A 25,148-nucleotide genomic window follows, 5' to 3' on the forward strand; every position below is an offset into this window, starting at 1 on the left:
AGGGGAGGAGCCGGAGGGGGAAAGAGGGGAAGGGGAGAAGGGGGAGGGGAGAAGGGGGAGGGGAGGAGCAGGGGGAGGACAGGGAAGAGGGGAGGAGCCAGAGGGGGAGAGAGGGGAAGGGGAGAAGGGGGAGGGGAGGAGCAGAGGAAGGACGGAGAGGAGCAGGGGGGAGGACGAGGAACAGGGGAGGAGCCAGAGGGAGAAAGAGGGGAAGGGGAGAAGGGGGAGGGGAGAAGGGGGAGGGGAGGAGCAGGGGGAGGATAGGGAAGAGAGGAGGAACCAGAGGGGGAGAGAGGGGAAGGGGTGAAGGGGGAGGGGAGGAGCAGGGGGAGGACAGGGAAGAGGGGAGGAGCCAGAGGGGGAGAGAGGGGAAAGGGAGAAGGGGGAGGGGAGGAGCAGAGGAAGGATGGAGAGGAGCAGGGGGGAGGACGAGGAACAGGGGAGGAGCCAGAGGGAGAAAGAGGGGAAGGGGAGAAGGGGGAGGGGAGAAGGGGGAGGGGAGGAGCAGGGGGAGGATGGCGAGGAGCAGGGGGGGAGGACGAGGAAGAGGGGAAGGGCCAGAGGGGGAGAGAGGGGAAGGGGAGAAGGGGGAGGGGAGAAGGGGGAGGGGAGGAGCAGGGGAGGGGGCAAGAGGAATGGGGAGGGGAGAGGAGGAAGAGGCGGAGGGGCAAGAGATATGGGGAGGGGACGGGAGCAGGAGGGGGAGGAGGAGAGAGAAGACAAGATGCATGTGGAGGGAGGGGTCCTGGAATAGCCTGTGCGTGCTCCAATTCTGGGGGCAGTGATACTGGCTGCCGGGGGACACGTGTGGTCCCCGACGCCGTCTCCCGGCCCCAGGCTCCAATAGTCCGCCTGACTGGCTGTTAATGGACTGAAAGTTGCGTCCTCTGTGCCCTCACCCAAAGTTCCTGTGTGGAAGCCCTAACCCTGTTGTGTCGGCGTTGGGAGGCAGGTGGGTTTAGGTGAGGTCCTGAGGGTGGGGCCCCCATGACGGTGTCAGTGCCCTTACAGCAGGAGACCCCGGAGAGCACTCAGCGTCGATCTCCCTCTCTCTCTCTCTCTCTCTCTCTCTCCCCCTGCCGTGTGAGGACACAGCGAGAAGGGCCTTCTGGAAGCCAGGAGAGAGCCGGAGCCAGAACCCCAGCACGCTGGCACCGGTCTCAGGCTCGCAGCCTCCACGGCGGAGAGAAGCTGCACCGTCCTGTCGGGCCAGCCCCAGCTGACCGAGGCACGCGTTCTGCAGGACGAAGGTCCCCAGATGGAGGGCGACACGGAGCTCTGCCTCGGGGGGCTGGGGCAAGAGCAGCCAGCACACGGAGCGGGAGGCTGCAGACCCTGGAGGTCTGTGCGGCTCGTCCTGGGGCCTCGGGACGCTCCGGGGGAGCCCCTGCACAGGGGTGTCTCGGGCAGAGAATGACACTTCCGGGGTCTGAATGCTGGAGGCTCACGGTTCAGTGGGGAGATAGTCTGATAACTCTCCGTCACGGCCTGGTTTACTGTGCGACCCGCGACAGTTGGGTGAGAAGTGACCAGAGATCCGCGAGGGAGGCGTGAGTGACAGAGATGGGAACAGGTCCAGGGAGTCCAGACGGAAGCGGAATTATTTAGGGACCAGGCAGGAGGACTCCACCGTGTCTCTTCCCTGCTGCTGGCAGCCCAGGAGGTTGGTTGTTGCCTTTGGGAGGATTTACCAGCCCAAACGAGGCTTGTGTCCCGGGCACACGAGCGCATTCCCGCGTCTGCGGGTGCGTCTAATGGGTCTCTACCTGTACCGCTGTTTCGGGCCACGCACCCCGGGCCACGTACTAATTCTTCAGATGCTATGTTTCCCCACTAATGAAACATAAAGTAATGAAAGAAAAAAAAAATAAAGATGCAAAGGTCCTGGAACCATCAAGAAAATTAATTGCTGTTTTGGCCTACGTGACAGAAAAGTCCCACACTTCCTCAAGGTCAGGATTTTAAAAGTATGACAAGGAAACCTGGAGAATTTAGAAAACACGTGCTCCGAATTACCATCAACGGCCGTCACACCGGTGGCTCTCACAGGTCAGGCTGACTCACACCAAGGGAGCCCTGTGCTTCTAGATGCATAAAAATATGAGAAGATGATTAACCAGAATAATTAGAAATGCCTGGCAAGGTCAAGGCACCAGGAAAAGTTCTTGTGTGAAAACCCAGGACCCGGGGATTACGGCGAGCGCGATCCGGGATATCCGGTATAGAGTCGTGTGTTTTTGTTGGCACGGGGGACGGAGAGTGTGAACCCGCGCCCCAGGGAACCACGGCAGAGTGAAATCTGGCACACCCAGGCTCGCCCTCAAAGCCCCGACCAGACGCGAGGCCCTAAGCCACACTGCCGAGGAAGCAGGCGTCGGCCGATCTGAGCACAGCACACACGCGGGAAGTTCAGAGGAGGAAGAATATCGGGAATTGTGCAACAGGTCCCCTGGGGACTCAGCAGACCATGACGAGGACCCGAACAGCAGGTGGATGTGAAGCGAGCAGGGGACCAGCCAAGAGGCCGTCGTCTGGCACAGGACCGGGTGGGGCCACCGCGGGGTCACAGGGACTCCAGCCGTCCCGGGAGAGCAAGGCCGCCTTCCCCACGCGTTCCCGGCACGGCCGGGCTCGGCGGGCTCACCGGGTCCCGCTCCAGCGCTCCCTCTGTGGCCGCGGGCCGGGCCATCTGGGTGTGGGTGGCGGGGAGCCCGGCCGATGCCCTCACCACCTCCCTCTGGGTGCTCTGGGGAAAGTGTCCTCTCCCTGCCCAAGGACTGTGACCATCGTGCGCTTCTCTGCTGTCCCCAGGCCGGTCCTCGCGCCCTCCACGCGCCCCTCTTCACCGGCAGGCACCCCTGCTCTGACATCATCATCACCCCCACCGGGATCCAGTCCCCACCCCCGCCGTGGGCCTCCTGGGGAGCCATCCTTCCCGGTAGACAGTAGGGATCTCTTACAGACACGGTGCCTTAATCCAAAAGATGGCCCTCGACGCGGCGAGTCACGGGCACCTAACGGCTCTGCTGGTGGAAACTTACTCTGTGTATTTGCATTATTCTAACTCCGCGTAGTTCCCACGCGGTGCTATAGCGGCTTCAGAGGCGCAGCACAGGGACTCCACGCTGCCACGCGTCACGAGGGCGCCCGTGATCCCTTCACCTGCTGCATCGGTTTCAACGTAAGTGGGCTCCTCGGGCTCCTTCGGGTCGCTGGGTCAGACCGGCCCGCCCTCGGCGGTAGACCCGGCCGATGGCAGAATTCGGACAGTTCGCAATGGAAAACATCCACCGCGACGGCGCGAGCATTTCATCCTAAGCTTTTCTTCACGCTGTTTTTTTCTGGGTACAAAAGTAATGCGATGGTGTTGTGAGGAATTCAAACGCTTGCTATACACTTTTTAAAAAGTTTTTGGGGGGGCGCCTGGGTGGCGCAGTCGGTTGAGCGCCCGACTTCGACTCAGGTCATGATCTCGCGGTTCGCGGATTCGAGCCCCGCGTCGGGCTCTGTGCTGACGGCCCGGAGCCCGCTTGGGATTCTGTGTCTCCCGCTCTCTCTGCCCCTCCCCTGCTCGCGCTCTGCCTCTCCCCCAAAAATAAATACACATTTTTAAAACATTGTCCTTTGGATAGATCCTGAGTGCAGTGGTCTCCCCACCAGACTGTACAGGATAATAAAGATGATATATTACAACGTCATCTTTGTAAACCCAGTTTCGATTGTTAGTCTGAGATCATAAATTGTTTTTCATTTTGCAAAACTTCTCACTATCCGATACAGTAACCATAAACACAAACGCTAGTTCTCCATTTTATTTATCAATGTCTAGTTACTTTTTACCCACTTCCTTCAAGCAGGCTTTGATAGATTTTCCAATTCTTAGACCCCCCCTCCCATGGATGGCCTAACATGGGGACTTGTCTGGGAGTTGATAGGCTCCCACACTTTTCCTTTTAGAGGAAAAACTATGGACCCATTTCTAACCCATGAGATAAAATCGGAAATCTGCTGGTGGCATTTCCAGGAAATCTTTAGCCGTCCTGATACAAAGGGCCCAATACAGTTCACATAGGCCTTTGACTCCTTGCTTTTCCCAGTTATCACTGGCTTGAACACAGGTGTGATGCCCAGAGTTCTGCAGCCCCGTTGGCACCATGAGGTGACTGACAAGTATCCAGGGGAAAGCTCATGGTCTAAGGACAGCAGAGGGCTGGATGTTCTCCCCTGCCATTCTAGATCATCCACTTAGCTCCACTCAACTCTGTGCCCCAAGACATTAGCTGCTACGGACTGAATCGCTGGGCTTCCTTTTCTTCTGGCCTCCAGTTGGGTCCATTCAAAGAGGAAGGTAGGAGTCACCGGCAGAGAGTGGAGGGGGGAGGACATGAGGTCCGTCTCTCGCGCTTCCCCATCCGTGTTGGCAGCGGCTGCTGTTCCCTTTCTGAAGGCCACAGCCTCTCTCCGGGGGCCCTCTGAAAGCTGCAGGCCTGTTATAGCTTTCTGCACATTCCTCTGATTACGCCACCAGGCGGGGTGGGCCTCATCCCTTCTTCAAAGTAACTCACCCCTCCATTTAATTCCCCTCCGTCACCCACTTGAGCATGCCGTCCCTTTCCTGCCGGCACCCCGAGACAGAGAGACAGAGGATCCAAGCAGGCTCTGAGCTGTCAGCGCAGAGCCCGACGTGGGGCTCAAACTCACAAACCATGAGGTTATGACCAGAGCCGAAGTCAAACGCTTAACCGACTGAACCACCGGGGCACCCCGTGGCTGGGATGTTTCTTAAAGGAAATTAATGGATCAAAATCTATGAAGCGTCACCAGGAAGTTTGAGAAACTTTGTTGTCTTTCGCACCCAGACAGACCGTTTCAAGTTTAACAGTGTTTTCCACTAGTTTTCTTTCCTCTTCTCAAAGCCAGAATGGGCCTTAAATCCGTGAACACCTGGGGAGCGTGGGTGGCTCAGTCGGTTGAGCCTCCGACTCTTGATTTCGGCTCAGATCGTGATCCCAGAGGTGTGGGTTGGAGCCCCGTGTTGGGCTTTGCACTGAGCGTGGAGCCTGCTTGGGACTCTCTCCCTCCGCCCCTCCTCTGCTCATGCTCTCACTCTCCCTAAAAGAAAAAAAAATGTAAATCTGTGGGCATCAGTTAGAAATGAAATTACAGAAGCTTATCCTGTGCCAACAAACATGTTCTGGAACAGCCAGTTTTTGGAAATCAATATTTTCTTTTCCTCAATCAAGAAGACAGGGTGCATCTTAAAAACATGGGTGGTGCCAAAAACTCAAAATGGATGAAAGACCTAAATGTGAGACAGGAAACCGTCAAAATCCTAGAGGAGAAAACAGGCAACAACCTCTTTGACCTTGGCCACAGCAACTTTTTACTTGACATGTCTCTGAAGGCAAGGGAATTGAAAGCAAAAATGAACTACTGGGACCTCATCAAGATAAACATTTTCTGCCCAGTGAAAGAAACAATCAACCAGACTAAAAGGCAACTGACCAAATGGGAGAAGATATTTGCAAATGACATCTCAGATAAAGAGTCAGTATCCAAAATCCATAAAGAACTTACCCCACCCAACACCTGAAAAACAAGTAATCCAGTGAAGAAATGGGCAAAAGACATGAATAGACACTTCTCCAAAGAAGACATCCAGATGGCCAACAGACACATGAAAAAATGCTCAATATCACTCATCCTCAGGGAAAGACAAATCAAAACCACAATGAGATACCACCTCACACCGGTCAGAATGGCTAACATTAACAACTCAGGCAACAGCAGCTGTTGGCGAGGCTGTGAAGAAACGGGAACCCTCTTGCACTGTTGGTGGGGATGCAGACTGGTGCAGCTGCTCCGGAAAACTGTGGAGGTTCCTCAAAAAATTAAAAATAGATCTACCCTATGACCCAGCAATGGCACTGCTAGGAATTTACCCAGGGGATACAGGAGTGCTGATGCATAGGGACACTTGTACCCCAATGTTTATGGCAGCAATTTCAACAATAGCCAAATCATGGAAAGAGCCTAAATGTCCATCCACTGACACATGGATAAAGAAGATGTGGTTTCTATATACAACGGAATACTACTTGGCGATGAGAAAGAGTGAAATATGGCCATTTGCAGCAACGTGGATGGAACTGGAAGGTATTATGCAAAGTGAAATAAGTCAGTCAGAGAAAGACAGATGTGATATGTTTTCACTCACATGTGGATCCTGAGAAACTTAACAGAAGACCATGGGGGAGGGGAAGGGGAAACATAGTCTCAAACAGAGAGGGAGGGAGGCAAACGACAGGAGACTCTTTTTTTTTTTTAACGTTTATTTATTTTTGAGACAGAGAGAGACAGAGCATGAACAGGGGAGGGGCAGAGAGAGAGGGAGACACAGAATCTGAAACAGGCTCCAGGCTCTGAGCTGTCAGCACAGAGCCCGACGCGGGGCTCAAACTCAGATGGTGAGATCGTGACCTGCGCCGAAGTCGGATGCTCAACCAACCAAGCCACCCAGGCGCCCCGGGAGACTCTTAAATACAGAGAACAAACCGAGGGTGGATGGGGAGGTGGGGGGGGGAGGGGAAAATGGGTGATGGGCTTTGAGGAGGGCACCTGTTGGGATGAGCACTGGGTATTGTATGGAAGCGATGAACCACGGGAATCTACGCCCAAAACCAAGAGCACCCTGTATACACTGTATGTTAGCCAACTTGACAATGAATTATATATATATTTTTTAATGAAATAAAATAAAACAAAGAGTGAGAATCTATGAAGGAATAAAACAAAATCAAATATAAAATAAAATAAAATAATAAAGTATGGGTGTTGCAGCTGAGTCGCTGGCCTCCAGCACCCCCCCGGAAGTCCCCACCCGCCCCTCCTGAGACCGCCAGTCCCCCCCGCCTGCAACACATCAGCCTGAATCCAAGCGCCCTGCAAGCAGGTGGCACTGAATTTTGAGGTGTCTGTTCACTAATACATCACTGTGTCTCGTACCCTGAGCCTGAAGGCTGCTGGAAGGGGAAGGACAGAAACTCTGTCCCCCATATTGTGGTCCAGCTGGTCCCACCCAACACGGCGGAGGGAAACCCAAGTCCGAGCTCAGGGCGTGGTGGCCATGAGGCACTGGGACGCTTGGAGCGTAACTTGCCTGTGTTACGTACTGTGGGGAACCCCCGATGGTGAAGACGCAAACCCAGCTTGCAGAGGGTTTCCAGTGGTGTTGGATAGCACGTGCACTAGAGCCAGGATAGGTGCTGGGGCATCAGGAGAGCCACAAACCGTCTCCTTCTGAGAGCATCACAGTAGGACCGCTGAGCCGAGCCTTGGACAGCAGGGCAGTTCTCCCAGCCTTGGTTTAGAAGCACATGCCTTTCATCAATACAAATCAAATCTTAATTTTTGGCTAGTAATCTATCATAGCACGTAGCAAACTGGACATACCCCTATCCTATTTAATAGCTTGTGAGCATTTCTTCTATTCTTAACACGATTCCGCTAAGGGGGCTCATTAAGAGCTGGGGTATATCTGCACCCCTGGATGCCTGACGCAGAGTCTGGCCTAGACGAGGTGCCCCAAACATTTGATTACCTTCAATATGTAAGCCTATGCTATGTGAGTCATGGGCTGTCCTGACTTCCCACTTCACAAGGAAATAAATTACAGGCAAGGGTTTTTTTATCCTCTCCCAACTTGGTTTACCCACATCTGAGGGAAAAGAGATTCAGGAAAAAGACAAAGCTGAGAGCAGACAGCACAATGTGTATTTCTGGACGCACATTTCGATTCAAGAGTTTATGCTTACCAAAATAGCGCTCAAGTTCACACAGCAGAAGACGATGGAAAAGAAGATGCGAAGGATTATGATGAGGTTTCTCCTAAAAGGTTGCTACTCCAAGTGTGGTCCCCAGACCAGCAACACCAGCTTTGCCTGGGAACTTGCTAGAATGCAGAACCCAAGCCCACCCAGCCCTGTCGATGAACCCCTGCAGGTCGACGAGGTCCCCAGGTGACGGAAGGAACACCGAGGTTTGAACAGCCCCGTTTTAAAGGACTTCAACTTACAGACTTGCTACCTTATCTTTTTTATTATTATTATTATAAAGAGAGAGCATGCACGAGCAGAAGAGAGAGGCAGAGGGAGAGAGAGAGAGAGAGAGAGAGAGAGAGAGAGAATCCCAAGCAGGCTCCACTCTCAGTCTGTTGTCCAACTTGGGACTTGATCTCAAGACCCTGAGGTCACGACCTGAGTTGAAATCAAGAGTCAGATGCTCAATCGACTGAGCCACCCAAATGCCCCTGTCTTTAAGAGAGAGAGAGAGAGAGAGAGAGAGAGAGAGAGAGAACAGAAGCTGTGGGTACGCATCCACCCCCAAATGTAGCACCCCGGCCGTCACACAAAAGGGTGACGATGCAGACCCCCTTTCTGCCGCCCGCTGGTGTCCCCAAGAAAAGCACCTCTGGGACCAAACTCCTGGAAGCTGTCCTGTCTCCAATTGGATGGTCTCCCAGCTTGGAAAGGACAGCACAGGACCAATCGATAATGCTGAGCCGATGATGCAGTAGATTCAGGTCAGGACCAGAGCGGGCAGGAGAGGTAACGCCTGTGGGACACACGCCAGACGCCCGTCCTCCAGCCCCGACTGGAACCATCCAGCGCCTACGAAGCGGCCACACCGGACGGAGTCAATCTGCTTCGCTGTGTTAGAGGAGCTGTGACTTCCGCAGCTATGTTCTCTTTGGAGAGGAGGCCGCGTGGACGGTGGGGCTGCAGGAGGCGGGCAGGGAGGCGCCGCGGGGGGCTGGGGAGCGGGGAGCCTACCCCAGACCCCCCACCCCACCCTGAGGGACCATTCGCACCTTCCCCGGGCACAGGGACAGACAGAGATAGGCTGTCACGAGAGCCGGGGGCCAGACGTACTTGCCTCCCCAAAGGAGCTCACCCATGAGCGCGGGGCCCCTCCGGGGACCCGCGTCTGTTTAACACGCTTCACACAGCCCGTGAGAGGAGAGGGCAGTGGGTGATGCAGCAGAGACCCACCTCCGCGGGCGTCGACCTCCGGACACGAACAACACAGTGTTTACTGCTCAAGCACAAGACGAAAAAGTAATTCTCACCCTATTTAGAATCTTTCAATATGTTAGTGTCGTCTAAAGTCACACGTCTCGTTCCTCGAAGCCATTTCTACCTTCTTTTCTCCTGGTGTTGATGGAGAAATGCTTCCAACATCCCAGGCTAGGAATGGGAGGAGAGAGGGAAGCAGACTCCTGGAGCTGGGAGTCACCTTGGTGTCACCTTGGGATTTCTTGATCATCTCCAGATGTTTGAGGAAGCCGAAGTTCCGGGAAGATCATGACTTCTTCCAGCTCATGCGATGAGTGGCTGAGTCAGAACTGGAACTCAGAACCTCTGAGTCAGAGGCCGAACTGCCCTGACACCACACTGCCTGTAAAATCAAACGCGCGCCGGGGCGCCTGGGTGGCTCAGCCGGTTAAGCGTCCAACTCTCTGTTTCGGCTCAGCTCACGATCTCGAGGTTCGTGAGTTGGAGCCCCGCCTTGGGCTCTGCACTGACGGCACGGAGCCTGCGTGGGATTCTCTCTCCCCCCCTCTCTCTCTGACCACCCCCCCACCCCCGCTCTCTCTGTCTCTCAAATAAATACATTTAAAAAAATGAATAAATAATACGATTAAATGCGCACACATACACGCACCCCCTTAGTCATGGACACGTAGAATGTTCTAGGAAGTAAGAGTAACGCACGAACGATGACTCTTGGATGTGTCCAGTGGAGCAACTGAATACAGATGAGTCTTGATCTTCCTCTGTCTTGCTCTGTTAAATGGGGAAAGTGAGGAGAACTTTAAATTGTATATATCACCCCATTTCCTCTATAAGAATCTCACATCTAGGCCCCCGGGTGGCTCAGTCCGTTGAGCATCCAACTCCTGATTTCAGCTCAGTTTGTGATCAACGGTTGTGGGATCATGCCCTGTGTCGGGCTCCACGCTGAGTGTGGAAACTGAGATTCTGTCCCCCACCCATCTCTCTCTCTCTAGAGAGATGGGGGGGCGGGCAGAGAAATCTGTGGAAGTAGGAATATTTTAAATAAACAAACACACTGCATAAGCCGTCATACGACTTTCACTCTCCAAAATAGCATCAAGAGCCTAGAGCTGGTGGTTACACAACAGTTATGCCGCGTCCCAGGGCGCGACACTCCTGAAACCATCTAAGACAGTGGCCCCCGCACAGACCCCCAACTGGCCAGGCGAGGACGGGGATCGTCAGCAACAAAATCAAGCTGTAATAATGTTCTATGAACATGATTTTTTATCGTCGGTCTTACGTATCGAACACCAGGCAAGCACGTGACAAACACAGTCACGAAACGTTGCGTCACTCCACACCAAGAGTTGAAAATTCGGGCTGACACCATAAACAAGCACCCGGGAACTTCTCAGTGTTCCCAAGTAGAGGGCGAGTGGTTGAATGTGCCGGTAACTGGATGTCCGTTCCCAGGTTACTGCAAGGTACTGCCGGGTCTGCGGCCAACATCGCCGGGGTCATGCGAGGAATGCACGGTCTTGGGCCCCACCCCAGACCCAGGCATCAGAATCTGCACTGTAGCGGGATCCCCTGGGAGTCTGCGTTCACGTTAAAGCTTGACAGGGAGGGCATCAGATGGGACTTGATAGATATTTGGTGAAAATCTTGTATTTCCTACTCTTGCCTTTTCAATGCCACAAGAAAGCAACTGCTGTCAAAAGATGTATATTATCCACAACGGCAATATGAAGCAATTATTAAATGCTTTCTGTATGCATGGCATCGGAGTAGGTTTTTGTTTTTTTTTTTTTGAGAGGACCTCATTTTATCCCTCCTATGTAGACTGATTGAAATTAACATAACTGGCCGCATGTTCACGCCTGGGAAGGAAATCGTGAAACGTTCTGGAAGAAGCCTTCACCAAATTTCTTTATATTAAAGGGGATTTGAAACGGAGGAGCCAGCAGAAAGGGAGATTTAAAAAAAAAAATTTTTTTTAACATTTATTTATTTTTGAGACAGAGAGAGACAGAGCATGAACGGGGGAGGGTCAGAGAGAGGGAAACACAGAATCTGAAGCAGGCTCCAGGCTCTGAGCTGTCAGCACAGAGCCTGATGCGGGGCTCGAACTCACGGACCGTGAGATCGTGACCTGAGCGAAGTCGGACGCTCAACCGACTGAGCCACCCAGGCGCCCCAGGGAGATTTTGAAGGTACAAGTGAAAAAGAGGGTACTGGAGGAATGAGGTGTCTCAAGGAGAGAGAGAGTTTCCACAGCCCCCACCCCAACTCTCAAGTGCGGAGAAACGCCGAGTGGGGAAGTAGGAAAACAGAGGCAAGTAGAGTCAACTACTGCGGTTAATTCGGCAGAGGCGGGGGCGGGACAGGTGGGTGCAGTGGGAGTCCCCCGCCCCCCTCAACCCCCCCCCCCCCCCGCAGTGGGGGCTGAGCTGCCCTGAGAGCAGGAGTCTGGAGAAGACCCTTGACAGAGAGGTGCTTCCGGAAGATTCAAATCTGCTCCGCGTTGCAAGGACTCAAACCAGTCCTGCCTTCTCTGCCTGGAGGGGTTGTGCCCTCTCACGGGAAGCCCATCTACCATATTTCTTCTCGAGACAACTGTCCTCTCCCTCTGCTGCATCATGAACAGCTTTCCTAGAAGCTGGCCTGTTGTTCTCATGCCTCTGATGCCTCTATTCTGACGCCATTGGCTGGTACTCGCTGGGTTTTGTGTTAGGCGTAACTTCTACAATGGGAACCGTATCCTCACACCTTGCTAATGCATCAAAGGCGTGTGTATGCCTGGCTTCAGAACAAAATTTGTTACCTGTGTTTATTTACAAACCTGCATGTTCACGGTGGAAAGAAAAATTATCGAGGTCAAAAGTGATTCTCAAAAGTGCGATCGCTGCCCTCCAATTTTGTTTGCCTGAATACCTTTAATGCATCAGACCATCAACCCTCTTGTACACTTGTGAGTGTTCATTTGGGGCGCCTGGGTGGCTCAGTCGGTCAAGCATCCGACTTCGGGCTCAGGTCATGATCTTGCCGTTCGTGGGTTCGATCCCCGTGTCAGGTTCTGTGCTGACAGCTCAAAACCTGGAGTGGAGCCTGCTTCGGATTCTGTGTCTCCTTCTCTACCCCTCCCCTGCTCACTCTCTCTCTCTGTCTCTCTCAAAAATAAATAAACATTAAAAAAAATTTTTTTAAAAAGAGTGTTCATTTAAAAAAATCAGTAAAAAACCTCTTTTCCATTATTTTCAAGTTCTTATGATATTAAAATTAATAAATTTCCCTGGGATTTTTTTGTTAATAGTAATAAATCCACCATGGAGGAATACAAAAATTATTACCCCAAAAATGCAAAAACACTAATTCAAAGGGGTACATGCACCCCAATTCTTATAGCAGCATTGTTTACAAGAGCAAAACTATAGAAACAGCCCGAGTGTCCATTGACTCATGAATGGATTAAGAAGATGTGGTATAGGGGTGCCTGGGTGGCTCAGTCGGTTAAGCATCCAACACTTGATTTCAGCTCAGGTCATGACCTCACAATTCGTGGTATCGGGCCCCACTTTGGGCTCTGTGTTGAGCATGGAGGCTACTTGGGATTCTCTCTCTTCCCTCTCTCTCTGCTCCTCCCCTGCTTGTACTCTCTCTCTCTCTCTCTCAAAATAAATAAACTTAAAAAAAATAAAGAATTAAAAAATTAAAAATAAAATGGAATGCTAAAAATCAAGCAACTCTAAAGACAAGAAAGGAAGAAGAGAGGAACAATACCAGCTAAAAAAAAATTAAGAAAAACAAACACAAGGCAAATAGCAAAATGATAGATCACAAGTTGTATCAATAATTACAATAAATATAGAGGATTAAACTCCCCAAAGAAAAGGCAGAGACCTGCAGAGTGGATTTTAAAAAGGGAGACCCAATGATAAGCTGGGTACAAAAGATGTGTTTTAAATGTGAACACACAGATAGGCTGGAAACAAAAAGGTGGAGAAGGCCCAGACACGATGGGTAAGGCCACAGTCCCTGTACTGACATCATCTCAAAGATGCGGAGGGAGCAGAGAATCACCAGAAAAAGGGGAACATTTCATAATAATAAGAGTCTATTTATCATCGAGCTGTAACAATCATAAAGGCATATGCACCTAATAACAGAGCTTCAAAATACACACAGTAGGGCTCAGGACAGAGGACACTTTTCTCGACTCACACCACACACCCTGCAGTTGGCATGCAAACACACAGCCCCTGCACACATCCTGTACTTAATTGCCCCAAATCAGGAGAAAAACCAGAGATCCTGAGCAGATCAGGCAAACTCAGAAAATCAGAGGAAGCTTTCCATCTCACTCTGTTCTCACCAGATGCAAAACCTTGCAGGGATCTTAGCCATGCACATTTGGTTGCAAAACATTTTATTGTTTTTTGCTGCTGAGTGGGTCACGTGAGTAAACTGACACTGAGCCCAGGCATAGCCCAGGTCACTCTGAAGGCAGTCCTGTCTCCTTTAGAGGTCGGGGTCATCTGCGGTGAGGTCACAGGGCACCCACGCACCCAAATACCTAGTGGCTCTGTTTTCAGTGGGTGTGGCCCTGAGTGTGGGGAAGGGGGAGGCTAATCTCTTTTCTCAACTCTTAATATGTAGAAATTTTACATCCCAATACCTTGCAGCAAGAAGGAAATTAGTCCAATACTTAATAATTAATTACAATTCATGAAATTCTACTTATTGCAAAAAGGGAAAAGAATTCCATTAGCTAGATACAATTGTTTGTCATACCGCAAAATTGCATACAGAGCAACAGAAGCTAAATCTTGCACTGATGAAACACAGCTATCCCGTTCATTGATGAACTTTATACACTGTTTTGTCTTCAAAGTGCCAGTAAATATTTCAGATTATAACCAATTTAAGGGTTTCTTGTTCAACCACAGATTTAAGCTCAGCTCTGATTTAAAACAAAAAAAAAAAAATAAGGAAACAGGAAATGATTGTGAATGAAAAGCAGAACAGGAGCCATGTGACCCATGAGGCACAGAGGACGAACTTCAAAAGACAGTGCTGAAGTTTCTCCTAAGGCGAAAGAAGAAAGATGTGCGTACGTATTTAGCTACGAAGGTATTTGTTGAAGCTTTGTTTCTGATGATGAAAAATAGGAGGCTATCTGTGAGTGTCCACTGATAGGATAGGCTAAGAAATTTGTCACGCGCATGCACACACACACACACACACACACACACACACCCCATGTAGCCAGTAACCATCGCGGTGGCCAAATGTTTCTTACCCCAGGTTGATGTTTACCCTGGATTATCGAACCGTCGGGGGCAAGAGGAAAGTGACAAAGCAACAAAGTATTAGGTACAGTACAATCCTAATGATACTTGTCCACAGGCTGACAAGTGTAATTACACAAGTAAAAGGTCTGGTCGTGTGCACATACCATGATCACCTCCGAGTCTGGGAACCATAGGTCATTTTTATTTTCTTGTTTTTGCTTCTTCTGACTTGCCTACGTGACCTTCTGGTTACAGTTGGGTCTGCCTGAGATCCCTGCTTTCAACCAAGCGGTACTCTGAAAGGTTGAATTGTGTCCCCCAGAGGATGTGTTCAAGTCCTAACCCCCGGGACCCGTGAACGCGACCTTCTCTGGAAATAGGGTTGTTGCAGGTGGAATTAATAAAGACGAGGTCCTGGGGCACGCGGGTGGGTCCGTCGGTGGAGTGTCCGACTCTTGATAACGGCTCAGGTCGCGACCTCATGGTTCGTGAGTTCCAGCCCCAGGTCGGGCTCTGCGCTGACAGCACAAAGCCTGTTGGGATTCTCTCTTCCTCTCCCTCCCTCTCTCTCTGCCCTCCCTCTGCTCACGTGCTCTCTCTCCCTTAAAATAAATGAATAGTGGGGTGGCTCAGTCGGTTGAGCTTCCGACTTCGGCTCAGGCCACGATCACATGGTCTGTAAGTTCGAGCGCCACGTCGGGCTCTGTGCTGACAGCTCGGAGCCTGGAGCCTGCTTCCGATTCTGTGGGTCCCTCTCTCTCTGCCCCTCCCCCGTCCATGCTCTGTCTCTCTCTGTCTCAAAAATAAACATTAAAAAAAAAAAAACTAAAATAAATAAATAAATAAATAATAAACCTAAAAAGAAACAAAATAAATATGAGGTCCTGCTGGAGTGGGACCCGTGTGTTATGACAAGAGGGGAGAAACATGGAAGGAACACACCAGACGGGAGACGGGCATGTGACGACCCTGGAGGGAGGGGGCTGCGAGAGGTGGCTGGCCAGAACCCAGACAGGCAAGGACGGATTCTCCACTAGAAGTCTTTGGAGCTAGTGTGGCCCCACTGGTACCTTGATTTCTATCAGTAACAAGACAAATGCGGCTTTTATCAGGCCCAGAGTTTTCCCAATATCCGTGGATGGCTCAGATTCAGTGCGTCCTAAGCCCCTCACTCACGGTGACGGCCCCTAGGGATACTCAATGCGGTGGCCGCGTCGCGTCGCCCGGCTCTCCAGGGAAGCCCGCACTCCCACGGCAGCGGCAACGCCACTAGGCCCTGGGGACATTTTCAGAACCTTCGGTGTCTTTCCGATAACCTCGTGAATGGCCACCGGGCTTGCTGTCCTCAGAAATTTCTGGAAGCTTCTTGCTGGGAGAAGCACAAGAGGAGGTAACAGTGATTCCACCCGGCCCGAGTGGGAGATCGAACTCCCCCGGATTGTTAAGGAAAGACTTGGTGAGGACTACTTAGGGAGGAGGCCAGGGGGAAGGGAACAAACCAGGCACAGCCGGGTGTCTACAGACGAACCAAGGGGAAGGTCATGCCCACCGTGGGGTCGATGCAGCTGGGAGGGGGGCTGGAGGGGCCTCCGGAGGGCAAGCCCTCCTCCCCAAAGCAGTCTCCCACAGCGGGCACAGGACACGCAGCGGCCAGGCGGTGGCCGGGCAGGGCAGAGATGGGTCCAGGGGGCAGAGGATGACGACGACCCCAGAGGAATCTTTCTGAAAGAGCCCAACCTAGCGGACGACCCGAGGGAGCCGCGGAAACCCCAGGTCATCCAAGAACGTTCTTGTCACGCAGCCCGCGCCTTTTAGCAACTGTGACTATTCAGCGTGCAGAGATAAGTGACACTACAAGTCAAGTGTGGGGATGCATGGGGGAAAAGACAGTGAATATTCAGAAAAGACACTTGAAAGAGAGAAAGAAGCCTGACAAAGGCCTTCTGTCATCTCTGACGCTGCTGCGGTCCCCGGCCGCGGAGGACACGGACGGCATGGCACCAGGCGACAGGCCCCTCTTCCTCCCGGGTCTCTCTCTTCTCTGCTTTGGCTCGCCAGCCCGGGGCCGCGGGACACAGGCCCGACGTGACCACGCGCACACGGGAGAACCAGGCCACGGTCATGTCTACGTCTTTCCGTCTTTCCTCTCACAGTTTTTTTGTTTGTTTTTTAATTTTTTTATTTAGTGTTTATTTATTTGAGAGAGAGAGAGAGAGAGAGAGAGAGTGACAGAGCATGAGCAGGGGAGGGGCAGAGAGAGAGGGAAACACAGAATCCGAAGCAGGCTCCAGGCTCCGAGCCATCAGCACAGAGCCCGATGCGGGGCTCGAACCCACAGACCGTGAGATCGTGACCTGAGCCGAAGTCGGATGCCCAACCGACTGAGCCACCCAGGCACCCCTCTCTCGCAGTTTTTAGTTGGGGCAAAATCCACAAAACATGCAATTTACCACCTTAACCGTTGTAAGGACGCCATTGTGCGGTTATCTGTACACTCAGTTGCTGTATAGCCACCGCCACCGCCCATCTCCAGAACTTTCCGTCATCCTGGATTGTAACTCTGTCCCCGTTCAACACTAACCCCCCTCCCCCTCCCCCCCACCCCCAGTGCCCACCCTTCTGCTTTCCGTCCCTGTGAACTCGGCACCTCTAGGGACCTGTGATGGAGTGACGTGCACAGTGCTAGTGTCTCTGAGACTGGCTTCTGTCGTGCACAGTGCCCTCGAAGTCCACCCACGCTGTCCCGGTGGACGCGCTTCGTTCTCGTTTGCGGCCGAGCGATACCGCTCTGCGTGCACACGCCACAATCTCTGCCCGTCAGCCGTCTCTGAGGGGTTCCAGGCACCTGTGCCTTCAGGCAACTGCCGGGTCTGGGATCCCAGCCCTCTGCCCTCTCTCTGCTGCCATCACACACTTTGTCCCTTAGGGTCCTGTCCCCGGGTCCCTCCACCCCACCCCAAGCCTGGTTGCCAAACAGCAGTGGTTTCCTCTCCCTCCCTGTCTCCTGTCAACCTTGAACAAGGGCACACAACGAATGCCCCTTTTTCGTCTCAAAGGTTTTGTTGCCAACAACCGCAGGGAAGCTGACAAGGGATAAAAACCAACAAACCAGGGGAAGTGACAAACATCCCCCAGTCCTGCAGGAACCACTGGCCCCAGCCTACAGCCCTCGGCTCCCTTCCGAAGGTCTTTCCAGCCAGGTCCAGCCAGGGCTTTCCACCTTCTGTTCTGAGAACTGGCTTCTCTGTCCCCACCCCCATCTCCTGGGCTCAGCCAAGTACAAGACACGATAAGCTGCTTGATAAGCTGTTTCTCCCTGACAGGTCCTGGGCCTGAAGGGCCACGCAGGGGGGACGTGGGCTCTGTGCTCGGTCAGACTCTCCAGGCCACAGGGCCTATCCCAGCGGGGCTCAGCCCTTGCCAGCAAGGCACCCTTCGTCCCGGGGACTGAAGGGACAGAAGGCACGGCCAGCCACCACTCTCCACCCCAGAGCCCCCAGATCAAAGCCCCCTCCCATCCTACCAACTCAAGCCACCGTCACTCTGTGGCCCGCTTCCCCGCCGAAGCCCAGAGCTGGCCTAGAGGCCGTCTTAACAGAGATACGGCTTACGCTCTATGTAATTCTAACAACATCTTTACAATTCTCTATGAGGAAGGGGAAGTGACCATGAAAATATTTTCTTGCATGCACAGCCTTGTTGTCTATCAGGGAGAAGTATGAAAAAAAAACAAAACAAAAAAACTAGGGCGCCCGGGTGCCTCAGTCGGTTGAACGTCCGACTCTTAATTTCAGCTCAGGTCTAGATCCCAGGGTCATGGGCTGGGGTCCCACACTGGGCTCCGTGCTGAGCACAGAGCCTGCTTGGGATATTCGCTCTCTCTCTTTCTCTCTCTTTCTCTTTGCCCTTCTCCCTTGCTCTCTCTCTCAAAAGAAAAGAAAAGAAAAGAAAAGAAAAGAAAAGAAAAGAAAAGAAAAGAAAAGAAAACAGCTTGAGCTTAAACGTGAACCCCTCATGTGTATTAGGGGTAAACAGAACCGCTATATAGGAGTCTAAAAACAAGGTGACTCAGACGGGAGCTGAGCCCTGTCTCCCCCAGCCACCTGGAGGTGAGTGGGTTGACTTCCCGGGTCACCCCAGGGCCCTACGGCCCTGTATCATCTTGCCCGCATAGTAGAAGCTGGCTCACTTCTCTACGTTCCCAGCTGCAGGAACAAAGAGAATCCAGGAAACCGGTTTGTGTTTAGAGACACGGGCCGGGAGTTGCCCGTGGCACGTCCGTGCACATCCTATCAGCCCAAGCTCAGGCATGGGACCACACCTTGCTGGAAGGGAGCCTGAGAACTGCGGTCTCTACCTGGTGGCCAGGCAGCCAGCCAAGGTTCAGGCGCTCTGTTAGGTTTCTCTGCCTTACGCGTGTTACGACATACACAAGATATCAGCACAGCGATGCCCGTGTAATTCATAAACACACCAATATACTTGGGCGTGCGAGCTAAGATCGGCTCAGCCAAAAGGAACACACGACCGAACGAGGTTTGGAGACACGAACCCACAGGATAAAGGCCAAGCTTCTCAGCCTGTCCCTCCCGCAGGACGTGGCCCAGCTCATCTCTCCCAGATTCCCCAGGCGCGCTCCCAGCACGCTCAGCCCTGCCCGGAAAGTTCTGGCACGTCGCACCACTGTGCATTATTCCATCTGCCTCCTGCCGTGTTTCCGCTTCTCCTCAGCACAGACTCGTCCTTCCAGACCCAGTGCAAACATCCCACCTCCTGAGGAGCTTTTTCTCATCGTCGCACCTCTGTTCCCTGGCATTCTGCGTGAAACTCCGCGAGAAAGCCTGCCGCGGTGCCTGGAAACTCTGTCCTCCCCTCGGGCACGGGGAGCAACAGCCTCTACCCTTCTGTTCACATTCCAACCCCAGAGCCTGTGTCACCTTCCACGGCAACGGGCCTTTGCACATGTCATTAAGGATCTTGGAGGTCTCGAGACCGGGCGATCGTCCGGTGGCTCCTATGTGGGTGCGAGGGTCCCGAGACGTGACTGAGGCTGGGGGAGGAGAGTCAGACAAGGAGACGTAAGGCGGGAGGCAGAGGCTGGACTGACACTTGGAAGGGGCGGAGAGCCAAGAACAGTAGGTGGTCTCCAGAAATGGGAAAGGCAGGGAAATGGATTCTCCCGGGGAGCCTCCGGAAGGAGCCGCACGTGGGGACACCTTGATTTCCACTCACTGACACCCATTTCCCGCGTCCGACCTCCAGAACGCTAAGATAACACATCTCTGTTATTTGAAGCCACTAAGTTGGGGACAACCTGCCACCGCGGCCCCTGGGAAAGTCACACCGTGCCGTTCTCTCCTGGGGGTTCCTCCAGGTCACGTGCAGGGGCTGAGCCCCCAGTGTGCCCAGCACGGCATATACAGCAGAGGCCCCGAGAGGGGTTGTGAATGACAGCGGTGGGGGGCGGGGGAAGGGGAGGGGGCTGGAGGTGGAGGGGCAGGTCGAGGGGTCGGGGGAGCAGCCGCTCACGACTCGGAAGGACCTGGATTTGAACCCGCTCTGCCACTCACAGTGCGCGGTAGCTCTGAGCAAGTTTCATTCGGGACCCCGTTGCTTCACTTGACGTCCCCGATGACGGTCTGGCAGGTGTGTGCGAGGACTAAACAACAGAGGTGATATCGGGCGTTTGCATTTTGGACGGTAACCAAGGAAAACAGAAAACAGGGCCGTGAGGCACGACGGATGAGCTCGCGAGCTCGCACACGCCTCGCACACGCCTCCGTCCCCGCCACCCGGCTGTGCTTCCTCCTCCGGACCGTCCCCCGCGGGAATCCCACCCACCCCAGCCCACTCCTCCCGGGACCCCTGCCCTATAGCCACCCCCCACCCCTAGTGCCTCCCCTCCTGCCAGCCCCCTGCAGCTGGGAAAGCCCCGCACGGAGGGAGGGGACTCAGCAGAGAGCTCCAACCCCTCCCAGGCCCGCCGGCCAGGACGGAGCCCACAGTCAAGGTGTGGGCACGCTCGCGCCTCCGCAGCCTCTGGGGGCAGGACTGTCCTTGCCCCTCCTGCTCCTGGCAGCCCTCGGCCTCCCCGGGGCTGGGAGCCGCATCCCTGTGACCTCCACCTCTGCGGCTTCGTGGCCTTCTCCCGTGTCTCCTCTGTGGCTCCCCTCTCCTTCTAAGGACATCGGGCCTGTTGGATTAAGAGCCGAACCTACTCCAGTAGGTCCAAGATGAGCTCATCTTGACCAGTCACCTGCACAACGACCAAATTTCCAAACAAGGGTGTATTCTGTGGTCCCAGAAGGGACAGGATGCGGGGGGACGCTAGCCAGCCCGGCACGCCGGTGTGCCACGGGTGTGCCACGGCCGTGTTCCGCCCTCCCGGGCAACTGCCTTCGCTCCCCAGGACCTCAGGCCCCAGCCACACGGCCCACCTTCACATGGCAGGTGTGCCACTGGCTTAAGCAACTTCGTCCTCCACAAACATGACCCATCCAAACCCCGGCCTCTCTGCGCCCCGGCCTCGCCGGCCCCAGTGACTCACTCCACACCACCGCAGCCACCCAATCCTGGGGCCACGGCACAGACGTTGTCATCGTCTGCAGCTGCTGTCTCCCTCTGAAACCACGCATTCATAAAGCTTCCCGTGGCCTCTTCCACACCAGGTGTCACCTCCAGTAACAAATTTGTGACTGCTTGGTTTCCATCAGTGGGCGGAACGATGACCCCGCCGGGGTGGAGCCAACCTCCAGGAGAGGCGGCCCCCCACCTTCCCTGCTGCACTCCCCACCCCCCCCCCCACCCACCCCCGCCCCAGCCCTACTTCCTTCCGCCCTGCTTGGGCCCCAGGGCCCCTTTCAACCACTAGTCAGGGGCCGGGACTTCCTTGCCACTTTGTCCCAGAAGAGGCCAGTTCTAGATGCCTCAGAGGGCGGGCCTTCTCTTCCCCGCCGGCCCAGGGTGTGGCTCACAATAGTCACACCGCCCCGAGGCCCCTGCGGGATCCCGGCAGAAACCTCAGCCAGGCCGTCCACACTGAAACCCAGACTGCAGTCTCTTCGAACCAGCCCCTCCCTCCCTTGAACCACTCCTCCTCCTCCTCCTCCTCCTCCTCCTCCTCCTCCTCCTCCTCGGGCAAAAACCGGAACTGCCTGAGGGCGACGCCCTGCAGCCCACCCAGGACTCCAGTCCTTTCTACCCTACAGGTGGCCTCTGGGTAATTACAGGAAATGCCTACCCAGCCTCCGCAGGACTCTTCCCCCACGTCCTTCCCCTTTATCCGTCTCTGCTGGAACCTTCCAGCAGCATTTAAATTTGCTCCCGTCTTCCCCATTTTTGAAACAGAAGAAAGCTGCCTCCGCCTCACGTTCTTGTGCGGCTCCCAGCCTCTCGCCGTCTTGTCTACACTTGCTGCGTCACCTTCCTGGGCTCCAGCTCTCCTCGGGGTTCCCAGCGGCCCCGCGTCGCCGCACACTTCCGTGGGGCAGTGAGGAGCGGCCTGCCTTCTTTGCCACGGCCGGCCCTCCTTCCTGGAGCTCACGCCCCCGGACTTCTGGAGCCCCTATCTTCTTCCCGCCCCTTTGGACCTCCCACCCCCACACGCTGTGCCGCCTCTTTTCCTCCTCTCCCTTCCCAGGGCTGTCGGAGGCTCATCTGGTTTCTCATCCTACACACTCTGCCTTGGTCCCTCGTCCAATGGCTTCGGCCGCCCTACGGATGGTCTCTGATGGATGCGCCCATAACCTGCCGCAGCCAAGAAGGTGGTCTGGGAAGGACGGAAGCATCCTTCTCTATCCTTCGAGGTCTTGCCCCTGGAGTAATAATTAAATTTATGTGAGACAGATCGGCAGGACAGCAAACCAGCGTTTTATCACGTGCTCGCGGTGGCCCGCGAATGAAATTGAGACCCAGAGAAATGACCGAGGCGGGCAGCTTTTCCGCTTTTGAGACAAAGAGACGACGGACCCGTGAGGAATTGACGAGACCAGAAAAGCTTAACTTTGGGAGCTTCCGGTGGTAGTGAGGGACCCCAGACAGACTTGGGCTGGGGAGTAAATTAGTAGAAAGTAACAAGGGTTGTCTATACAGCCTTCTCGGCCCTAAATCTCCCATCGCTGGTCGTAAGGGTGCCTCTTCACCTCCCGCGACAGGGAGGGCACCTTTCACGCGGGAGATTTGTTTCCCGCTTGCGGGGGGACAGAGGAGGGTCTGAGTGGCCTTCCCGCACAGGCAGGGGCACCGGGGCGCGGAGTATTAGAACAAGGAGAGCGGAGGGGTGAACAACGCCGGAGCAAACCTGGGCCCGCTGGAGACAGGAGCAGAGAGCGGACAGCCACACTTCTTCCCCCACAGGACCGGTCCCGCAGAGCAGAGGACGCCCGTGTGGCCCCTGGATGTGTGTACTCGCTTCTTTCCCCCACTCTTGAGGGGGTGACACTCACCAATAAAGTCTTAGCGTGCAAGCCAAGATGTTCCTCGACATCCAAGAACACGGTCCTGCTCTCGGAATCGGGACCGAACCCCTTCACACCCCCTGGGATAATGAGACTCAAACAGGCGAGTAGTGACAGGTGTTGATAAAGGATGTGCAGAACGGGGTGGGGTGCCCGGTGGCTCAGGCGGTGAAGCGTCCGGCTTCGGCTCGGCTCATGATCTCACGGTCTATGAGTTCGAGCCCCGCGTCGGGCTCTGTGTTGACGGCTCAGAGCCTGGAGCCTGCTTCATATTGTCTGTCTCCCCTTCTCTCTGCTCCTCCCCTGCTCGCGTTCTGTCTCTCAAAAAATAAAATAAAATGTTAAAAAAAAATTTTTTTAATAAATAAATAAAATGAATAGAAAGGATGTGCAGAAATCAGAACCCTCATACTCTGGCGGGAATGTGAACTGGGCAGCTGCTTTGGAAAAGAGTCTAGCAGTTCCGCTAATGATTAAAGACAGAGTCACCACTGGACGCAGCACCTGCACTGCGGGCAGCCTCACCTGGGAGAAGGGAAGCGTGCCCCCCCGCCCCCCACAGAGACGGTCACGCCCATGGTCGCAGGGGCATTGTTCATCAGAGCCTCAAAGTGAAAACAACGCAATTATCCATCAATTGGCAAATGGATAAACAAAACGGGCATTTCCTCATAACAGGATATTATTCGGCCATAAAAAGGAGTAAAGTACTAACACACGATACAGCATGGGTGAACCTTGAAACATTATGCTGAGTACAAGAAACCAGTCCCCCAAGACCACATGTTATATAATCCCATTCAAATAAACTTCCAGAACAGGAAAAGCTACAGATAGAGACGGAAAGTACATTACTGGTTGCCGAGGGCTGAGGAGAGGAGGCTGGGAGGTGGGGAGGAGGGGGGTAGCGGAGATGTGAGCTACAGCCTGAGTTTCTTTTCGGGTCGATGAAAATGTTCTAGAATTGACGGTGGTGATGGTCGCACAGATCCGTGAATATACTAAAAGCCTTCGAATTGTACACTTCACATGGGTACATTGCGTGGTTCGTGAATTATATCTTAATAAAGCTGTATAAAAATGATAACACAGTCTACACTGATCGACTCTGAAAGATACTCATTATCTCCAAAGTTCTGGTTCCATTATATGCGAAGTGTGATCTTACTCGTGTTTGTTTTTTTTTGAAACACACACACACACACACACACACACACACAATTTATGCATAGAGAAAAAAAAATGTGGAAATACACACCCTCAAATGTTACATTATGTTTAGTCACTGGGATTATGAGGTTTTTAAATATATTCTTGCATGCTTTCTGAATGTTTTGCAGGGAGCATGTGATATTTTTCCATTAAAAATAATATACTTAGTCATCTACCCTATTTTTAAAGAGTATTTATTATAAATGGTTACTAATGTGTTTTTTTCTTTAAAGAAAAAGGCAGCAGATTGCTCACTGCATGACCTCTCAAATATCTGAGACACCATGCCCTCCCTTTCTTCCCATGAGTCTTCTGTGTCCAGAAGAGCTACAGAGGTCTTGTGTCCTGGGTCAGCGATTTGGGAAGAAGGCACTGTGCTACCTTTAGTCCATAAGCGACATAAGTGAGGAGTAAACTCTCCTCACATGATGGCACATCTACACGGATTACCCTCCGGGGATGCCGTTAAGAACCAAATGTTACCCTCCTGAACACATTTCCCTAAATACTTAAGTCAGAGTAACTGGGGCTAGGGAGAGCAGATCCCGTCATGGTTGAGACACAGCCCTCATTTATTAGAGAAAGGACAACAATAACAACGTCCATCCGTGGCAGGGGCTGATTGAGTTGCAAATTCTCAAAATACTTGAATATGGTTTCCGATACCAAGGCTGTGGTTTCCAGGACTGCAAATTCACATTCCTCCATTGTCGTTCCCCTAGACTAACTTCATTCGTGGGACCAGACTCCCATGATACATACCCTGGGGATGCAGCGACAAACCCTTTGTGGGATGGAGGCCACACGGACAGCCCTCAGCAGGGACCCAACAGAACGCAGCCCCCAAGCACCCTCCCACGTGGTCTGTGGGCCTCTGCGTGGCTCCGGGAGGCCCCCTGATTCACAAGGACCCAGTAGAGACGGGAGGGAACACAGAGTCAGAGGCTGGGCTGTGCTGACAGCGGCTCAGGTGGACAGAAAGGTGGGCCAAGTGAACAGACTTCATCAATAAGCTCGTGGGACGGAGAGTCCCTTTCCACACAGGACGCCATAAAATACTTTCATAAAGTTTGTACCTGTCCGGAAGGAGGATGACAACTCAAAATGACACTGGGAAGGTCTGCACGGCC

At 53.4% G+C, this 25,148-nt stretch overlaps 1 long non-coding RNA gene across 7 annotated transcripts; it reads right to left on the bottom strand.

Annotated features, from left to right (window-relative positions):
- Positions 1-6,902: 6,902 nt before the first annotated feature.
- LOC125157520 (uncharacterized) lies at positions 6,903-21,871 on the bottom strand. Of its 7 annotated transcripts, none has more exons than XR_007148999.1 (5): positions 21,591-21,871; positions 19,921-20,009; positions 19,288-19,400; positions 8,468-9,845; positions 6,903-7,360 (listed from the first exon to the last, which is right to left on the bottom strand). It is a non-coding gene; the product is annotated as an uncharacterized LOC125157520 (long non-coding RNA). The 7 variants fall into 7 exon arrangements; XR_007149003.1 differs by lacking the exon at positions 6,903-7,360 and adding an exon at positions 8,197-8,255; XR_007149001.1 differs by lacking the exon at positions 6,903-7,360 and having other exon boundaries at positions 8,262-9,456; positions 9,724-9,845.
- Between the last annotated feature and the right edge of the window lie 3,277 nt (positions 21,872-25,148).

The sequence above is a fragment of the Prionailurus viverrinus genome, chromosome A2 (genome assembly GCF_022837055.1).
Source record: "Prionailurus viverrinus isolate Anna chromosome A2, UM_Priviv_1.0, whole genome shotgun sequence".
NCBI classification, from domain to species: Eukaryota; Metazoa; Chordata; class Mammalia; order Carnivora; family Felidae; genus Prionailurus; species Prionailurus viverrinus.